This window comes from Vidua macroura, chromosome 18 (assembly GCF_024509145.1).
Source record: "Vidua macroura isolate BioBank_ID:100142 chromosome 18, ASM2450914v1, whole genome shotgun sequence".
NCBI lineage: Eukaryota > Metazoa > Chordata > Aves > Passeriformes > Viduidae > Vidua > Vidua macroura.
Genome location: NC_071588.1, coordinates 8,422,317 through 8,441,823, shown reverse-complemented (window position 1 = coordinate 8,441,823; position 19,507 = coordinate 8,422,317). Strand labels below are relative to the sequence as shown.

At 43.1% G+C, this 19,507-nt stretch overlaps 2 long non-coding RNA genes across 2 annotated transcripts; one reads left to right on the top strand and one right to left on the bottom strand.

Annotated features, from left to right (window-relative positions):
- Nucleotides 1–11,731: 11,731 nt before the first annotated feature.
- Nucleotides 11,732–14,763, bottom strand: LOC128816230 (uncharacterized). The gene is made up of 2 exons (XR_008439824.1): nucleotides 14,592–14,763; nucleotides 11,732–11,908 (listed from the first exon to the last, which is right to left on the bottom strand). It is a non-coding gene; the product is annotated as an uncharacterized LOC128816230 (long non-coding RNA).
- Nucleotides 14,764–14,895: 132 nt separating this feature from the next.
- On the top strand, nucleotides 14,896–16,504 carry LOC128816229 (uncharacterized). The gene is made up of 3 exons (XR_008439823.1): nucleotides 14,896–15,035; nucleotides 15,141–15,221; nucleotides 15,846–16,504. It is a non-coding gene; the product is annotated as an uncharacterized LOC128816229 (long non-coding RNA).
- Nucleotides 16,505–19,507: the final 3,003 nt, after the last annotated feature.

Below are 19,507 nucleotides of genomic sequence, written 5' to 3'. Positions count from 1 at the left end.
TTGCACAGGGCACTGCTGGACCATCATGACTGCTGCAGGATCTTCTCACACGTGTTAACAGAAGTATAAGTCTGAGGTGCCAGGATGTCTTCCAGTTTTATCTTTCTAATGTTACAGATAGGAAAGTGTTAACCATCAAGAACATGTGGATGTTTTTGACCAGCTTTTTCTTGGTCACGTATTTGTGGAGGTTTTTTTTTTTTTTTTTTCTGGTGGGTTTTTGGTTTTAGGTTTTTTGTTCTTGTTGGTTTTGGGAGTTTTTTTGGTTGACTTTTTTTTTTTTGGTCTGGTTTGGTTTGGTTTTGTTTGTTTTTTTTTGTTTTTTGTTTATATGTAAGTACACATATGTGTGTGTGTACACACATCCATCCATAAATAAATATTTAAGTGAAGTTTTCCTTCTATTCTTTATGGGGAAGCACAGAAACACAGAGGTATATTTTGTGTTTTCTGTAATAAACCACAGGGCCAGCCAGTATTTGTTGATATGCTTCATTTCTGAGTATTTCTGGTGACGACTTTCAGGTCATCGAAATCTCTTCTTGTCCTCACGTTAGATAAAAATAATAGAAAAACACCACCAAATTCAGCTGTACATAAATTTTTTTGCTTTCTTCATGTGTATGTACTTAGAGAGGCAGTGTGTATAGTATGCATAAGTAATTAATGTTGCAAGCTGGAAGAATGAATTATTGTCAGATGGAGGTAAAGCATGCAATATGGTCAAGTAAGCAGTTCCAATAATAGCTGTGCTTATAGAAGCAAAATGTAATAGAGGGCAAACTCTACAGGTTGCCAGAGTGGTGTCAGTGTGGAGCTGTGTTGCCAGTTAGTGACCAGGGGACTGCAGAAGGATTGTTTTTAGCTGAATGCTTTAAAGCTTATGTGTTACCACACATAATGAGATTGCTTCTCAAGCAGTGGCACTTAAGCAAAGGGCAGACATAATTTTTGCTTGATTTAGTTGGTGGAGGTTTAACTAAAAAGCACCTTTTCCTCCCTCCTAGCTTGGCATTTTCTCAGTGAGTGAGAACATGTTCTAGATGAACATGAGCCATGTCCTGTTGTTGCTAGGACAGCTGGATCTGGGTTACATGTGCCTCTCCACCTGGGAATTTAGCTGGAAAAAATGGAACTGTAGTAGAGCAACTGGGCAGTGCAAACTCCCCAAAAACTGACACTGTCCAGGGTAAAGTACAAACCCAGGGAGCACTCTGATTTTGGACAGGTCACAGCAGTGTTTTTAATTAGTGTGGCAGAGAAGATAATCACAAGAACTACAAAAAGACTCTTTTCCATCCAAAGTGGACACCAGAATACTGGGTATGTTGTAGCCCAGCTGAAGGCTGCCCTTTACATCCCAACAGCCATGCAGATACCACTCTTCGTACTGTATGAGAGAAAGAAACCGCAGAGCCCTTGAATACATGCACACAGACATTGGTGTGCATTAGCTGCATGTCAGGGGCCTCAGAATCAGTGCCACACACTCAGGCACACACAGAACATGCAGGCACACACTGACAGGGCAGAGTCCCCAGAGGCTTTGCTCCCTCCCCTGCCCACCTCTTCATAAACAGGCAGAGTTCAATTCCAGACTGCCCAGCATACAAAGCAGATAAAGACTGGCATGGAAGAGCCCATGGGCAGATTGGCAGCCTCAGTAGTTACTGATATCAAAGGTCACTGAATGCTAAAAAATAAATATGTTACAGTGCCAGCAGGGCACTGGTGACCCAAGATAAAAGGTTCTCTACCACCAGAAATATATTTTCATGCTTGTTACCTATATGAACTGTATTTACTGTGATTTTTCAAGTGTTCATGAAAATATACAGCGGGGAAACATGTTTTGCTTGATGCTGGCAAGGGGATCTGCTTCAGAGGCCAGACCCTCTCACTCTAGTATACACTATGCTGTTTTCATGGGTACACCTGAGCTGCAAAGCAAAGAAATTCACTATTTATGATACTACTAACTCAGAGTTCTGATACTTCTCATTCTTTTTACTCTTCAAAAGTGTGGTTGGATTTTTCTGTCCTAAAAGCACTTTTTGAGTCTGACTTCACTGGTGCGGGGGTAAGTTGTCTGAAATTACTGCACTGAAGCCACTGGAATGATATGGGTGAAAGGGAGAGAGACTCCAGCCCACTGCCTGACATTGTTAAACAAGGTTATAAACACCATTGGTCAGTTCATATTCATCTTCTGTGATTAGTGCCAGCGGCAATGGAAAGCCTGGCTAGTCATTTCCTACCGTGTAATGCAAGGTGACTATAGTTCAGGGGACAAAGAACACGAGATTGGGGTTTTTTCAGGGACAGTCAGAGGGCTGGTTATGAATGTTTGGGGCGCTTTAGTTTCATTGTTGTCTGCATCAGCACCCAGGGCTGAGTGGTGCTTTCTTGCAGACCTCCAGTACCAGTTCAGAGGTTTTGCATGGGAATGGAGAGCTCTCTGCTCACCAGCTCTCTGCTGCTCCCTCTTTTTAGTATTTGCCTTGTTTTTTTTTTTTTTCTTTCTGTTTCTCTTGGAGGCACAAATCTCCAGCAGTATTCTTTTAGCTTAAGGACAATGCAAGTAAAAAAGCAACATACTAGAATCCCAGTTAAAGGTGGAATTCCTGGTGCTCTTCTTTTGCCCTTGGGCCAGTGCATCATTTACAACAGCTTTTAGCCTGCTCTAACCAGTGATTGGTGACAGGATGGTGCAGGGACAGGCAACTGCAGATATCATTGACTGGGAATACAAAAGACACCACAGTGGCTACCTAGTACCACCCATATGGTGCTCACAGGCTAAGAGTGTCCCTAGCAGGACTCTGGGCTGAATCAGAGAAAAATATTTTCAACTTTTGCTTAAATTCTAGTGACAAATTCAATGTTCTAAACCCTAATGCTCATCCCACTCCTTGGTATAACATTTGCCAAGTAACAGTCTACTTATCCAAAATGTGCACTGAAGATCAACCTTGACATAGAGAGTAAAACAATAGACATCATCAACACTATTTTCTGAAAAATATCTTTACCTTGTCAGTAAAAATGTACTATTTTTCACTGGCTTTTCAAACACTGGAAAAGGATGCAGAGCAAGAAATATTGCACTCATAATTCAAATAAAGAAATAATTCAAATAGAGAAACAAAGGAGTAAATATTTGTTCCAAGTGCTCAGATAAACAAGGGCTGAAGGAAGATTCTGGAGTGATGAAGGACCAGAATTGTGTGGTTGTGAAACCAGTGAACAACAGCAACCTTGCCCTTTGCATCCTGCACAACGTAAACGCTGCACTGGCTCTGCCAGAGGCTCCTGAAGGAAATCACTGCACCTTCGTGCATAGCAAGTACTCACTCGCTTCTAGGGGCCGAATTAGGGGAGAGCTGGATACACAGGAGAAAAGGGACTGGAACAGCTGGGCCCTTCTGCAAGCTCTTTCCCTTCTCTTGGAACCTTTAACTGCACATCTAAAAAGGCTTGGGCTTTACTTTGAGATTTGGGAACGTGCACAGAGGCTGAGAAACAACTTGACGCGCCTTGGGCTGCAGGATTCCACATAGGAAACTGGTTAGAGCACAAGCATTTCTGCATCCCACTCCTCTGCTTAGATGAGCAACCCACGCCTCTATAAATCATCCAGGAGGCACTCAAGTTACTCCAGCTTTGTGTGCGTGCAGTAAATCACAGAGCTGTGCCGAGGGGGGACCCATCTGCCTGCTGGCTGCCAGGGCATTGAGCAGGGCTGATGCTGCTGGTGGTGACTCAGCTGCCACCATGCCCTTGCTGGTTCTGAACAGGGCTTGAGTCTTCTGGTACAAAACAGAGTTGCTTTTTCCTTGTCTATTCTTAAACATGCATTCCAGCTATCTTTCCATCTGTTATGAAACACTCAGGATAAGATCAGTGAGGAACCTGTAGCAAGATGACTCTGACAATTTCTGGATGCTGCAGATCTTTTGGCACTTATCTCTTCAATTACTGTCTTGAATATGCAATAGAAACTACATTTTCCCACTCCTCTGTAGTTACTACACTCCCCTTGGTGGGTGTTCCCAGCCCCTGAAACTCCTGTCTCCTCCATTATCAAACATTCTGATGTGCTGCTGACTGCTCTGTTCTTTATCCTCTCAGTCCTTTTTGACCCCTTGGTTCTCTATGGGGCAGCCAAGGGGGTGGCTTCAGTGAGGAGTAAGCCCCTGTTCCTGATAGTTTGCTGCTTGAGCAAATCAAGTGAAATGTCTCACAACTTGCATTGGAACTGAGAATATTGTTTTATTCTCTGTAACCACAAATGCTTTGAGACTTGCCTAACTGAGATGCTACAGCTCCTTTTCTGCAGAGATTTTAGCAATGGAAATCACCAGAGGCAATCTTGACTTAAGGCAGGCATGTTTTCTCTCCTCTTTGGAAATTACTTTGTCCAAAAGGGCACAGATTTTTTGGCTTTCAGGAAGTGAAGGCATGAGCAGTGACAGAGTGAGGAATTTGCTTGTTTTGTTACTGTGATTGCATGACTGGATTTTTGTTAGTTGTAATGTCTGTGCTCTGCATAGAACAAAGTATGAGTAGTGTGGGACAAAAATGCTTCCAGGGGCACTGGCAAGCCATTTTAATGGTCATCTTATTACTACAATAAACATAGTTAATCTGTTATTTCATTTCATTTTTTATTTTTCTTCTAAAAAGCAAGAATTAAATAAAATCTTAGAGCAGGAAAAAAATCTTTTTTAAGACGAGCCAATACACTGTTAAAAATGTGTGTACTTATATTGATGTTGCTGCTCTTTCTGCTTTAAGCATTTTGTTATTATTATTATTTTATTATTAAATATTTATTAAGTAATAATTATTAAACATTTTGTTCTTAATTACGAATTAAAGGATTTGTATGCATATGTCTATATTGGAGAACCCCAAGTGATTCTGAGATGAGGGTGAACTGAGGTTTTTTCAGTCAGTTGAATTGAAATTACTTACCACTTGAACAGCATCTGCAACAGCGTAAGGCACGGAAGCAATTTTTCTTTTGTAAGAAGATGAAAAAGAAATAAAGAAGGAGTCAAAGAGTAAGCAGGCTGAATGGGCCATTAGCACCAAACTCTAAAGATGTAGAAGTCAAATAGGATAGAAAAGCCCCATAAATTTTTACAACTCCTCAGAGAAAAAATCTGTGATTATTAAAACATGAAACCTTGCTTTTCTAAAATGCTTAAAAGATTAATATAGAAATGTCATACTGTGGCTGCTGGAGGGATTATCCTTAATGGGAATGTTAGAAGTTATTTTAATGTAAAGCAAACATAGCCACCAAAGAAAGATCAAAAGTGGAACAAATTCAAGGCACTTAGTTTCAGGAAAATGAAGTTTGTCAAGAAACTATTTCTACTCTGTTAATTAGAATGAGTAAATTCTCCATAAATACTGTTTATATATGACATAGAAAGTGATGACCTCATCTAATTAGTCATTACCTAATCCAATCACTAGCACAAGAGCAAGTCTTAGGTCTCTTTTATGAAAAATTTTGTTCCCTTTTTGGCTTGAGAAAAAGTATATTTTTGCTAGTGCACATTTTTGTGAGGTCATGTGCATATACCCAAATAGCTTTGATGATAATCCACCATCCATGGGCAGGGGAAGGTCGGTCACATGGCACAGTGAGCTCCCAGAGTTTGTGGTCTTTTCCATGCAAGAGCAAATTCAGTGACTTTTTATTTTCTTTTCAATCTAGCATTGTTACTTTTTTTATTAATATAAACTGACCACAGAGCACTACACTGCTTTGGTCTCTATCTAAGCCTTTGAAGTCCAAATAAAAACTACAGTGTTGCTAATTTAGAGCAAAAAAAAAATGTCGTGTTTTCTTTGCTGTTCAGGACAGCACTTAATTTGTGTCTGTCCTAGTTTGGGCAGTGCTTCCATCAAACACCTGATTCTGTTAGACCCAGTGAGCAGCGCCAGACTATCAATTCCAGGAGCAGTAATTGCTTTACAGATTTTGCCACCATCGACTTGTTTTTTCCGCCAACACGAGGCACAAAACCACACTACAGCACACAGCAGTGCTCACACATTGCTGTCCTTGTTCCCCTGTAAAAGGGTTGGACTTGCAGAACACAGTTTCTTTTAACAGTTATTTCTAAAAAGATCCATCATGCCAGTACTCAGCCCCAGCCTGCTGGCTTTGCTAAAAAACTTTCCCAGAAAGTAAGAAAGTGCTAAATCATTCTGTGCAGTGTGAAAATTCACTTGTTCAAACGTTTAGTATCATATATGACAGCAAGGTTTTACAGGGTGATAAGATTTATTTTTTTAAGTATTTGCCAATAATTATAGGGAAGTTTTTTTTTCAAACCTGCCGTCTCTTTCCCTCTTCTCATCCTGGACATAGAAATAAATAGTACGGAAGTTAATGTTATTTTTACTTGCTTGCAGCCCTGCAAGCAGCCAGCCCTCAGTTTGTTGTTCACACAAGGTACCACCACCATGTGCTGGTGACCAGTTACCAGTCAATAGAAATTTTACTTCAAGCTGGAGTCCATTTTTAAGAGCTCTGTAAGCACCAGAGAGCCCTGACAGGAAGGTGCTGCAGTGCCTGAGGTGTGCTGAGGACTCAGTGCATGTGAGGAAGGTCTTAGTTGAAATACAAGAATTTATTTAATTGTCAGAATTTACCAAACTCCTAGCAGTTTTTGGTGGAAGATTCTAAAATGTGTCCCAGAATATCAGTTGTAGACTTTTTGAAACAGGGGCCAGAATTTACAGAACCAAATATTTCATTTATAACATAAGACATATTTACATTAGTTATGCACCAGAATTGTACCTAGCAACTCCTCTTAGAATTATTTTCACTTTCTTGCAATTCTTTTTAAAATATGAGAGTGTAGTTCTTATCTAGAAGCTTTTCTCCAGATAGTCTCAGGAAATGTGCTGTTAAGCTAAAATGAAAATGCCATAACTTCCTGATGTACACTCATTTTAAGCTACAAAATCCATTAGTATTTTCCTCACCAATCTGGTGCCACAATGACAATAGCAATCCATCTATTTTTTTTGTTATGAGCCATAGGCTACAAAGCACATTGTAAAGCTAAAGTGGCTGTGACAAAACACTCAAGCTGTATTGAGCAAGTGTGCACCATCCTAAAACACAGGGCTGTAATTCTTGCTTCCCTGGTGTCCCTTTAATTTGCAACCATGTAGAATAGCAGAAGAAAAACAATTAGCATGTTCTACTCCCTCATTAAAATATGATTACTTGATGATGGTATCAAATGCAGGATAAGAGCCATTGCACAGAAGCTCAGGATTTGCAGCCTTGCCTTGCAGAGCTTGGGCTCATTCTTACACATCAGTGCTCAACGTCAAATGCACAGCTACAGTAGCAGGTTGGACAGAAAACTTCATTTACAGAGTTGTGGGATCCTACCTGTGACCATCTTCCTTCCTCAATTGCAGTGTTCACGACTCATTGACTTCCTGCCTCCTCTCATCCTCACACAGTGTTTCCAAAAGCACTCATTTTCATGACTGACTTGCTAGTCGGGCACTGGGCTCACAGAGCTGAATGAAGAAATTTTCTAGTTCCAAGTGCCAAATGTAGAGTGACAATGCAGGGATCCTGTGCTGCCCCACTAAAGAGCTGCAGGCCTGATGGAGAGGGTGGGCATGGAGGGGACAGGACAGGGCTGCAGTTTGTTCAGAAAGAATCATAATTCTGTTCAAGTCAGTTCTAGCAGGCGAGCTCTACAAGTGGCAGCCATGGAGTCTGTGTTCCACTCATCTTACATGCTTAATCCTTGTCCAACCTGCTGACACTGCCAGAAAGACAAGATGCCATCTGTCCATGTATTTTTTTTTTATGTGAACATGAACTTGGTGGGTTTCATGTCATTTCATACAGCGACTCCAAATGTGTGGAATGGGAACTTCCAGTCACTTCCAAACTGAACATTTCAATGTTTAGTGTGTGCAAACACCCTGTGTGTATGATGGTACCTGTGTTTTGTATCTGACACCCATTTCTGCATTCTACCTCAACGCCCATGGCACTGAATCTTCTTGAAACTGGAGCATGACACACTGAGGGGTGAGGGGTGTGTTGTATTTCTTGATGTCACTGGCAAATGAGCTATCACCCTAACAATGTTGGTATTCTTTTTTTTTTTTTTTTTTTTTTTTTTTTTTTTTTTTTTTTTTTTTTTTTTTTTTTCTGGTGTCTTCTGATTTTCTGAGCTCTTAGCATGACACCCAAGACCTGGGTGCGCAGATGCCACTTAATATCAAAAAGGAGGCTAGACTGTATCTATTTATTATCCAGAAACTCAGGAACTTGGATACAGAAGCAAAAAAATATGTTGAACAAGATGGGATTCCTGCTAGACCAGAGCTGAGTTCAGCAGCAAGGAGACTCTGAAAGCTATTTTTCATATATTAATAGCAGTACAGGACAAGAGTTCTTAAAATGTGCTTTTCACAACGTCTTGAAAATGTAACCCAAGGAGAAGTGGTGGTATGGCACAGGTGATGCAGTGCTGAACAAAGAATGAATCCCTTGCTGCACAGACTCCTGAGCAGAACACCAGGTTTCATAAGGATGGTCAGACACAGCATCTTCAGCTTCACAGCAGTTTCCAGACTCTCAGTGGCCCTGGTTCAGCTCTCATGGCACCACTGATGCTGGCATGCAGCATAGGTTGGCAGGTCTCACCAAAGCCAGTGGAGATCAGCTGGTGGGGAGTGGTGCAACCATTTGGGAAATCCAGCACAACATATTCTAGGAAGTGTCTTAAGCTTGGAGCTGTCTAAAGCCATTGAGATTTTGCAGCACTTTCTATGTAGAGCACTACAGTTTCTAGTGTGGAAAAAATAAGGGACTGACTCTTCCCTGCATGTAAGTGACTTGTGTTTCTGTTTACAACTTCACACAGAGAGTGATCAGAGTTACCAAATCAGCTGGCTGATACCTTACAGCCAAAGCAAGGGTATGAAAAGAATAATAAAGAACTGGGCCCTGAAGTTTCCAGTTTAGTTTGTGCAGATTTCAGCCACACATATCCTCTGTGTATGGCAGCTTTACACTTGGAAAAATTACTTCTCCATAAAAGAGTTTCATTCTGGAAGTATAGGCAAGTAAGTGGCAGTGTGTTGGTGTGAGGGAGAGGGATGCAGCAGGACACCACTGGGGGATTGATCTGACAGTGGCAACAAAATGGGAGTCACTTGGACAGTGCTCTATCAATCCATGAGATAGATATTCATTAGGAACCAGAGTAGAGCTGAAGGAATATTTTAAAGAAATTAAATTAGATTAAATTTCCCAGCAATTGTGTACATCCTAAATGCCACCTGCTGGAACTGGACCTCATAGATTTGCCATTGCTGCTTTAGAAACACAAATGGCTGTGCTCTGGCTGCTTGAGATGTAAAAACTGGCACAGGGGTGTACTGTAATTGTGGGAAGAGGATTTATTCCACCAGCAGGATTTGTGCACAACACACAGTTAGTGTCTGGTGATCAGAGTATTCACTAGCAGAGTGCATGCAGTGAGAATGAAATGCATCTTACAGCCATCCCTTTATATTAAAGCTGTAACACACTGTGTTTGGATGCAAGCCCAGGCACGGTTCTGTGTAAGATCTTGTTTATCCTTTCATCGTGAGCGTTCCTGCAAACTGCTGCTTTCTCACTTTCGACTCGTTTTCAGTTTTACATGGGGATGGTGAGGCAGGTTTCTGAAAACACAGTGGCAAATCAGTGACCTCACAGTGTGCTGTAAATGCCAGGAACCCTGTGGAGAATACAAACACAATTAACCATGTAAAGTGAGATATAAGAGAGGAACCTGCATGTAGATATACAGCAAGGGAGTTGGCAAGCTGTAAAATAGGGACTTGGGAAAAGTCATGAAAAAGGAGAAATTCCTCATTTTCTTGCTCACATCTTTTCATCAACAAGCAGAGTGGCGTGGTAAGGATGCAGAATAGCATGGAGGGCTGAAAAATGATGGCAGGAGCTTCCAGGCTGCTCCCAGGCCCCAGTGCAGAATGTCTTGCCAGGGCAGTAGTGCAACGATGCAACAGGGCAGCTCAGCACAGCAAAGCCTAGTTCAGTGTTAGCTCAGCACAGCCCAGCTCAGCACAGCCCAGCACAGCGTTAGCACAGCAGTGGCACAGCATGGCACATCACAGCACAACCCAGCACAGCTATAGAACAGCTCAGCCCAGCACAGCACAGCTCAGCACAGCTATAGCGCAGCACAGCTATAGCACAGCACAGCTATAGCACAGCACAGCACAGCACAGCTGTAACACAGCACAGCACAGCACAGCTCAGCTCAGCACAGCTCAGCTCAGCACAGCTCAGCACAGCACATCTGTAACACAGCACAGCACAGCACAGCACAGCACAGAACAGCACAGCTGTAACACAGCACAGCACAGCACAGCACAGCACAGCTCAGCACAGCACAGCACAGCTGTAACACAGCACAGCACAGCTCAGCTCAGCACAGCTCAGCACAGCACAGCACAGCTGTAACACAGCACAGCACAGCTCAGCTCAGCACAGCTATAGCGCAGCACAGCACAGCACAGCTGTAACACAGCACAGCACAGCTCAGCTCAGCACAGCACAGCACAGCTCAGCTCAGCACAGCTCAGCTCAGCACAGCACAGCACAGCTGTAACACAGCACAGCACAGCACAGCACAGCTATAGCACAGCACAGCACAGCTGTAACACAGCACAGCACAGCACAGCTCAGCACAGCACAGCTCAGCTCAGCTCAGCACAGCACAGCACAGCTGTAACACAGCACAGCACAGCACAGCACAGCTATAGCACAGCACAGCACAGCACGGCACAGCACAGCTGTAACACAGCACAGCTCAGCTCAGCACAGCACAGCACGGCACAGCACAGCACAGCTTTAACACAGCCCAGCACAGCCCAGCTCAGCCCAGCCCAGCACAGCTGTAACACAGCACAGCACAGCCCAGCTCAGCCCAGCTCAGCACAGCACAGCTCAGCACAGCTCAGCACAGCCCAGCTCAGCCCAGCTCAGCACAGCACAGCTCAGCACAGCACAGCTCAGCACAGCTCAGCACAGCCCAGCTCAGCCCAGCTCAGCACAGCACAGCTCAGCACAGCACAGCTCAGCACAGCTCAGCACAGCCCAGCTCAGCCCAGCACAGCTCAGCACAGCCCAGCTCAGCCCAGCCCAGCACAGCTGTAACACAGCACAGCACAGCCCAGCACAGCACAGCCATAGAACAGCTCAGCACAGCAGTGGCACAGCACAGCTCAGCCCAGCACAGCACAGCTGTAACACAGCACAGCTCAGCACAGCACAGCACAGCCCAGCACAGTTGTAACACAGCTCAGCTCAGCACAGTTCAGCACAGCACAGCCCAGCACGGCACAGCACAGCAGTCTCCTGACATCTTGTGGCTTGGCCGCAGAGCACAGCCGTCCCTTCCCCCACATCCCCAGGCACGGGTGTCAGCTGGAGCTGACCTTGGCATTAACTGCAGCCACTGGAGAGCCTTATATATCCCTGCAGTCCTCTCACAAATACAGGGCCACTGCTTTTCCCTCCTGGGCTAGAATGAAGGAGTTCGGGTTAAACTGTTTTCCCCAGCACTTGTGCATGATGCTTACTCAGATTTACAACAAAGAGGCACCTAAATTGGCATCTAATACAGATGAAGTCTACTTAAACTGGATCCCAGATTCTACATCTGCATCTACAACTGGTGGAACAAAACCCAGATCCAAACATCCCAATTTTGGTGAAATCTCTTCAGCTCCACCAGCTCACTGATGCAATCAGGGTCTGTTGATCGGAATTGTTCATTTCTTTTGGTTGCAGTGACCCAGCTTCAATGCCAGTCATGCATGGTCTCTAGAGGGAAGGATAGGAATTTTAAGTATTTAATAAGGTGCATTTATTTTTAGAGATTGATTACATTTTTTAAAAAGCATGGATATCCAGAATGTTAAATTTATACACATACAGAAACCCACACAATGCAGTCCTAGCCTCCATTGTCTAAAAATATAGCTGGCTCTGGAAATATTTATGGTAAAGTCTTTTGTCTCCTCTAAGGAACTGAGACTGACTCTGGTATTTGCCAAAGTTACTCAGTTTCAGAACTGGCAAAGTGATAAATATGCTGAATTGTGTAAGCAGAGAAATCAAGTAATTTTCCTGGTGTTGGTCCCAATGAATCTCCTCTGGGTTACTCATTACACCAAGCTCTTACTCTGGGCTTAATTTGCAGTGGGAGGGCAGAGGACAGCCAGAGCTGGGGCTGGAGCTTTTGAACACCATGGCTGGGACTGGTGAAAGCTCAGGCTGGAGTTATAGAGCTGTTGAGTGATGAGGAAGGAGGAAATTAACTTCTCAGCTTTTTTTTTTTGCAACTATATTTCACATATTTTATTCTACAGATTGGCAAAATATGGTGCTGAGGAAAAGACACGTTGACCATTGGTCCCTGGCAGCCCTGTGTGGAGGAGCTGCTTCCCCACCCTGCTCCCTTCCCTCGCCTAGGAAGCACGGTTCAAAGAGGGAAGGAAATGACATGGAAAAGGGAGAGAGGGCTCACACTGATGGGGAGCCCTGGGGGGAAAACTGTGGCCAACATTAGTACTTGAGAAAGATTATCAGCACTTTCCAAGATGCTTAGCAGGAAATACATGGAGAAAGTAATATGGTCAGTTTTCCATTCTCCTCCCATTCTTTTACAGTTTGGAAGTTAACCTCTGAGGACACCCTCATGCAGAGATGGCAGCAGAAGGAGACAGAGCAGTGTGGCTGGGAAGCACTGTGAGAAGCTGAAATCTCCTTTTCCCTCATGTCTGTGGGATTCCCAGCACATCTGCATTGTAGGGAGGTAGGCACACCTGTTTGGGTACCACTGCAGCTTCCTCTTCACCATTTGGATGCACACAATTCCCACAATTCAAGCTGTTATGGGAAAGCCAAGGAGTTAAAAAAGCTTCAGCTGGCTGGTTTGAGTTTGAAAAAGTGTGGAATGAAGAAAGTGGCACTAACACAAGAGGTTTCTCCCACTACTCTCTATTTTTCAATATACTTAAAGCATGTACTTTAAGAAAGGTCCAAAAGAGTAAACTTTCACACACTTCACACAATGCCTTTGAATGTGTCACAGTCTTGGCTGAAAACAGAAACTGAGCTAATGGGCAGATGCTATGCTCTGTGATGAAACTTGCATCAAGGTTTTATAAGATAAATTGCCCCTGACTTCATGTTACCCACACGACAATTATGGTTACTGCAGCAGTGACAGCAGGACAGACAGACCATGTCCAGTTCAGCTCTATCAGTCCCTTTGTAAAAGGCTGCAAGTAGACAATTGGCTATTTGTGGCTTGTGGCTCCTTTCTCAAGAGAAGTTATAAACTGAAAGTTATACCAAGTGTTATACAAGAGGGACACAATGCACAAAAATTGAAGGAATTAAAATTATTTCTAAAAATACCTACTTAAAAATGTAATTATATAAAAATGTGTGTGTATTCACACACCCACATGCAAAGTCACACATATGTGAAAGCATGTTTCATTGAAATTTCAAAAGAAATTGCATTTTTGAAAATATATATTCAATGTTCCGTTGCTGCAAACCAAAGTCATCTGTTTATTTGACAGCTAAAGAGGATGAAGGCAGCTGCAATTTGAGCTTCTCTGCACTGGCCAGCTGTAGCTTAAAGCCAGCAAACTGGAAGGGGGAGGTGAATTATCCCTAGTTTGTCTTAGAAGTGGTCACTGTACAGGATAGCTTTGGAATTCCAAGGGTTATGATTCTTCTAGGAACTGTTGGGCTAATATTGTTTTATATTTTCTTAAAGCCAAATGGTGTCTGTAAACTCAGCATCAGGCAACCTCCAGCACCACACACTGGCTCAGGGCCACCAGTACAGAAACAAATGCATCACTTGCTTTTTCCATACTTGCCATTTGTTTCTCTCAGTTGTCTTTGAATCACTGTCAAGATGCTGTATGTAGTATTCACTTACAAACACCAGGAGTATGGGATCATTACCAGAAACTAGAAACATCAAGCAGATCAGGTCCAGCTCCTCAGGATGCCCTACTCTTGATGTGTATATGGGAGAGAGAAGTGTTACCTTGCTTCAGCAGCTGCCCGTGTAGAGCGGGCACAATGGGGTGGACAAGGGGCTTATTTGAATGGGCAGCAAGAAGAAAGAGAAGGAAAGGGAGGATGTGATTTATATCCATTTCATTATTTTCAGTGACAAAATGCTGCAAATAAGCTGGTTACAGCTGGATTTCTTGTGTGAGCCCAAAGCCCAGTGTGTGTGTGGCTCCCAGATCACCCCATGTGAGACCTGGGGGTGGGCACCCTCACATCAGCACACTTTTACAGCAATATGCAGCCTGTTTGTTACCACTCTGAATTGGCTGTAGTGGATTCTTTATTCATCCTTTTTCTGCACATAGGTTTTGTGATTTCCAAATCACAATGTAAAATCTCTTAACAAGCCATGTGGAAAAGCAATGTTGAATATATAAGCATGCAGGGTGTCTGGAAGCATTACCATATTTTTCTCTGAAGAATTTGTTTAGTTACATAAAATAAATAGACAGGAACCCTTGGGCTTTCATTTGGTGGTTCTCCCTCTGTTCTGCTTGGCTTCTCAGCTTTCAATAGATCCCAAGGTCAGGCTGTTATTTGTTGCTAGGCCAAAGTGGCAACCTCCCACCCTAACAATGCTGCTATCTTCATATCATCTGAGCTATGGGGGCCACATTGTGATGCTTTGGCAGTGTTGCTAGGGAGGTTGCTAGGTTAGACTGATGTCACTATGTGGGTTATAAATTGCCTTTACCCTGCTGGCCTTAACTTGGCCCCTAACACAATGATCTAGTAGATGGCATCAAAGTGTTCAGAAGAGACATTGGAGCAACATCTTCGGATCCTGAACTTGGCAGCAAACGTATGTTGGAGCCATTCAGTAATCTAGAGAAGAAACTAAACAGTTGTATGAAATGCATTCCTTCATGTCCAGAAATTAACAACATTCATGCAAAATACACAGTTTCTACCCACATGCATGTGCTAAACCCAAGGCTTTACCTTAATGCAGGCTGTGTGCCATCTACATGCCCCACTGTTAAGAAGAGGAAAGAAGTTTTATGATGACAAAAGTGACACCTGAGGAAACCAGGTAGGGGAACTGAGAATTTCCCAGTTTTGTGTACTGTGTGTCATAATTGCAACTCTACTAAAATGTGCCACCAATGCCTTTAATACCACAAAAATGCCATTTCACATCATCAGGTTCCTAGTTTGTGACCTCAAGGGATGTTTTAATCTTGCTTGTTACAAAAAATAACAATAGCTGAAGAATCATTTAAATTGATTTTTCAACATATTACCATATTAAATTTTAAAATTCCATGTTCTGCAGAGTATAGGTGTGTGTGTGTGTGCACACGTGTGTGTTCATGTGTGCATTTCATTTGTTTTGAAAAGGAATAAATAAAATTAGATAAACATGCATGGCCTTCAGAGCTGTTCCAGTTTAATAAGTAAATACATAATTAGACAGGCTTTTCTTTATGCATGATGTCTTGATATGCGGGGCTTTAACTGCACACCTCTCATCAGCCTTAATGAAATTTATGTGGCTAAATCCCCATGCATTGTACTGAATATACACCTTGGTATATTTGTAATTAATGTTTAAAGACTGCAGACCAGAACACAGCTCCAACAGTGCCATGTGAATCCATAGGGTGTATACATATTTATAAATGTTTTTAAAATGCATATTATATTTCACCCACAGAGCATAACATCTCTGCTGGCTGGAAACATGTATTAAAGGAGGTAACAAAAATCCAGAGGAAATGTCTTTGAAAAATAGTTAATACACATGGGCTACAGCTGCCTTTTAAAGATTAATTTCTTGGCCATTTTCAATGTGGTTTTTATTATCAAAAGCCAATGGACCATATTACTGAAATCTTGCTTTGTAAATTCCTTTTGCACTTCTTGAGCCTGTTCTATTCCACAGAATTTGGTCCTTTCCTTGGCAGACTGACACAGTTGTTCACTCAGAGCTGGGCCTGGGGTGTCCCAGCTTAGTGCTTGGTGTCACTGGAGGAAGCAGCACTCCTTGTGTTTGTCCTGAGCAGTTAAGGGGAGAAAAAAGATGGAGATCTGAGTCTTTGTTTAAAATGTGGTTTGCAAGGCTGCAAACATAACTTTGCAGAGTCATACACATGGGTGTAGATATTTGCATGCATTAAATATGTGGAAGAGTTTAGAGAGCTGGAATCATACTTTTAAAAATGTGGTTTTATTGAAGCTGCACTAGTTCTAACTGGATTATTATAATTTCTTTCTGTTGTTGATTCCCTATAGCATTTGAAAATTAACTAAAGACTGTATCAAAAACACTCACCACTTATTATTTTCTTTTTCCTTTTCCTGGCCATCCCCTTTTTTCTCTCAAAACTTCCAGAGTTTAGCTTAGTGCCATGTAGTCCTCCTTTTCAATATGGAACTGGACAGAATGTAAAAGCATGCACCTCTGGGTAAGCAGCAGATCCTGCCCTGTCTCTGTTTCAGCCTCTATGCAGCAACGTTTCTTACACACAAAGAATTCAGGCTCTCTACACTTCCTCAGATCCAAAATCAGACCTCTTCAGGTTCCTCTTAGACCCGTAAAAAACAAGGGTGGGAGTGGAGAGGGAGAATGAGGCCAGTAACTGTTAAATCCTGCCAAGTAGTAGCCCAGGAAAGAGAAAAGAAATTGCAGGCTCAGAGCTGTATTAAGCACAATAAATTGCCCTTACCCCTTAGCAAGCCATGAGAGGATGGACAGTCTGCTGGGGTGGATCCCAGACATGGGCGAGTGCCTTTCCCAGCGCAGAGGCTTGTCCTCTGTGACCTTGGGCAAACCATTTAACCTCTCTCCATATCACTGTTCTGTTTCTGAAATGAAAATAAACTGCAGTAATGCACCAGGAAAGCTAAATGTGGTGGTGATTACGAGGGGCTCAGATGAGGATGAAGGTGAGATAAATACTTTAGACAGATTAAAAAAAAAAAATCCTTCCTCTACTCCAGTGAAACCTTCAAACATTAAACTCAGCTTCTTGGTAAGACAGACAGGATGTATCCCTCAATAAACAGGATGGCTTGCATTTTAGCATTGCAGTGTAATGTTTTTTTCCAGGGCACTTTTGTTCTTATTCCTCTGGTGGCACTCAGAGTGACATTTCCATATTTGCAGCACTGGTGTGCAGGGCACTCCAAGGTGACTTATTTCAGTAAAGGATTCCCTTCCTGACTGGACACATTTGTTTAGGGCTTTGTCTGGTCATACAGTGTCTGCATTAACACTGAGGTATTCTTTTCTTGGAAAGTGTTAAAATCTAATATGTAAATGTTGGGGGTTTTTTTTATGTGCTCCTGGGGCTTTTTCATCTCTGCCAGAATTAAGTGCAAAGGGAATTTTTACGGCCAACTTGTAAATTCCTGACAAGAGGAGTTTATAATAGAAGTGTTGACATAACCTTACCTACAGTGACAACTGAAGCAGGTTTGTTAGGGAAGCAGCAAATAATTTCCTTGCAGGAAGGCAGGAGTTGGGCATAGAAGGTGAGGCAGCTAAATTTTTTTCTCTGTGAATCCCCGGAGGCTATTGTGTGAGACAGCATGTGAAATGAAGCTGAAGCAAATCGCATAGCAGGCAGAAGAAACACTCTGGAATTTGCTCATTTTCATGAAGAAGGTGCAGTTATCCTCTTATAATTTTTTTACAAGCTGTGTTTCTCCCCTCAGAGGTAATCATGAAGGTCTTACAGCAAGTCAGTGCTTGCTTTTAGCCTTACAGCTCTCTCTTACTTCTTTCTTTCTCCCTGAACACCTAAGGCAGTCAGGAATGAACTCTGGTGCCTCAACTCCATGCCTTCAACAGGAGCAGGAACCAGCCCTTTGTTTGCAATCCATCTGTCTCTTAAAAGTAATAATTTTTTTAAAGCCACTAAATCTTATTTCCTTGACTCACCTACAAGAATTCAAAATCTGAGAATTTAACCACCCGGCAATAGATGGACAAGCCTATGTGCAGCCAGGCTGAGCCACAATAAACATTGCTGTCACTTAAACGAGAACCAAACCTACTGACAGAAAGAGGTGATTTTAACTTAAACCGGAAGCCAAAAGAGCATATCTAGAGTAGATTCTTAGGGCCTTTATTTCCCCAAAATCAGCAGAGTTTTTTTAAATACCTGTCACTTCTGTCCTGGACAAGGGGAAGAGAAGTTTTTCAACTCTTCTTGCAGGTATAAAATCAGGCTGTATTCAGAAGCTTCTCCTCCACTTTCTTACACCCCTCTGCTGGCTACAACTCTCCCTGATTCTTTGGGTTTAACCTCTAAATGGTATCCTATTTCCCAAAAGGTTTAACAAAACCTTTCTTACACCTTTGCTGTGATGTTTATGTGTGGAGGCAGTGCCCATTGGCAAGTGGCAGCAAGATTTACTGTGAGCTGGCACACTGCAGAGCCTGGGTGCTGGGAAGAAGGGACAATGCCTGACTTCCTCCCTGCTCAGCCTCTGCCCTACCCTGGCATGTTTGGCAAAATCCTGAAGTAACTTTCCTGGAAAGGTGAAAGGTCAAGGGACAGAGTATTCAACATAGACTAAATAAAATAAGCAGCTGAAAGCAGAGAAAAGGACAGCTCTGAAATGGGAAATCCAGAACTAAACCCCCTCAGTATTTCCTAATTATCCTGGGACAGTTGTGACCCACAGAGTGTGCACTCAAAGCACAGGAGCTGCTGCTGAGGGCACTGGGGACTGAGCAGCACTGCTGAATGCATTCTGGGAGTGCTGATGGATTTTTAAAGCTCCTTTTCACTGCAGTGTGGTTGGAAGGGCAACGTGAGCTGGTCCGGCAGGATGGCAGTGACAGGGGAAGATTAACCAGTAAGCGACCAGTTTACACAAAATGTACAGAAAAGCAAAGACTGCAGATTCTGCATTTCCTTCTCTCTTCCCATTAAAACAATATTTTTTTGCCCCTATTCTTTTGTTTTAATACATGTTGAAATACAACCCCTAGCTCTTAGACACTGCCAGAAAACCTGGCGGAAATACTGCACTCGGAGCCATAGCCATGAGCTGGAGGATATGGAAAACGATCACTTTTTCCCCTGGCAAACCAAACACTCATCGGGGACGCAAGGCGCCAGCGAATGTCTCTGCTTTTTTCCCAGAACGTTCAGGATTTTCTGTCAGGATTTCCGCTCTGGATGCCCCTGTGTGTGTGAAAGGCGAGCTGGCCGGCCCTTGAACCAGGCTGGAGCAGGATCCCGAAGCGGCTCTGTCCCGGGAGAGCCTCTCCGGGCTCTTGTTCAGGAGTGCCCTCTGCCGGGTTCCGCAGGGCCCGGCCCGGGGCCGCGGCGCTCGGCGGCCGCAGGGCGAGCTCGGAGCGCG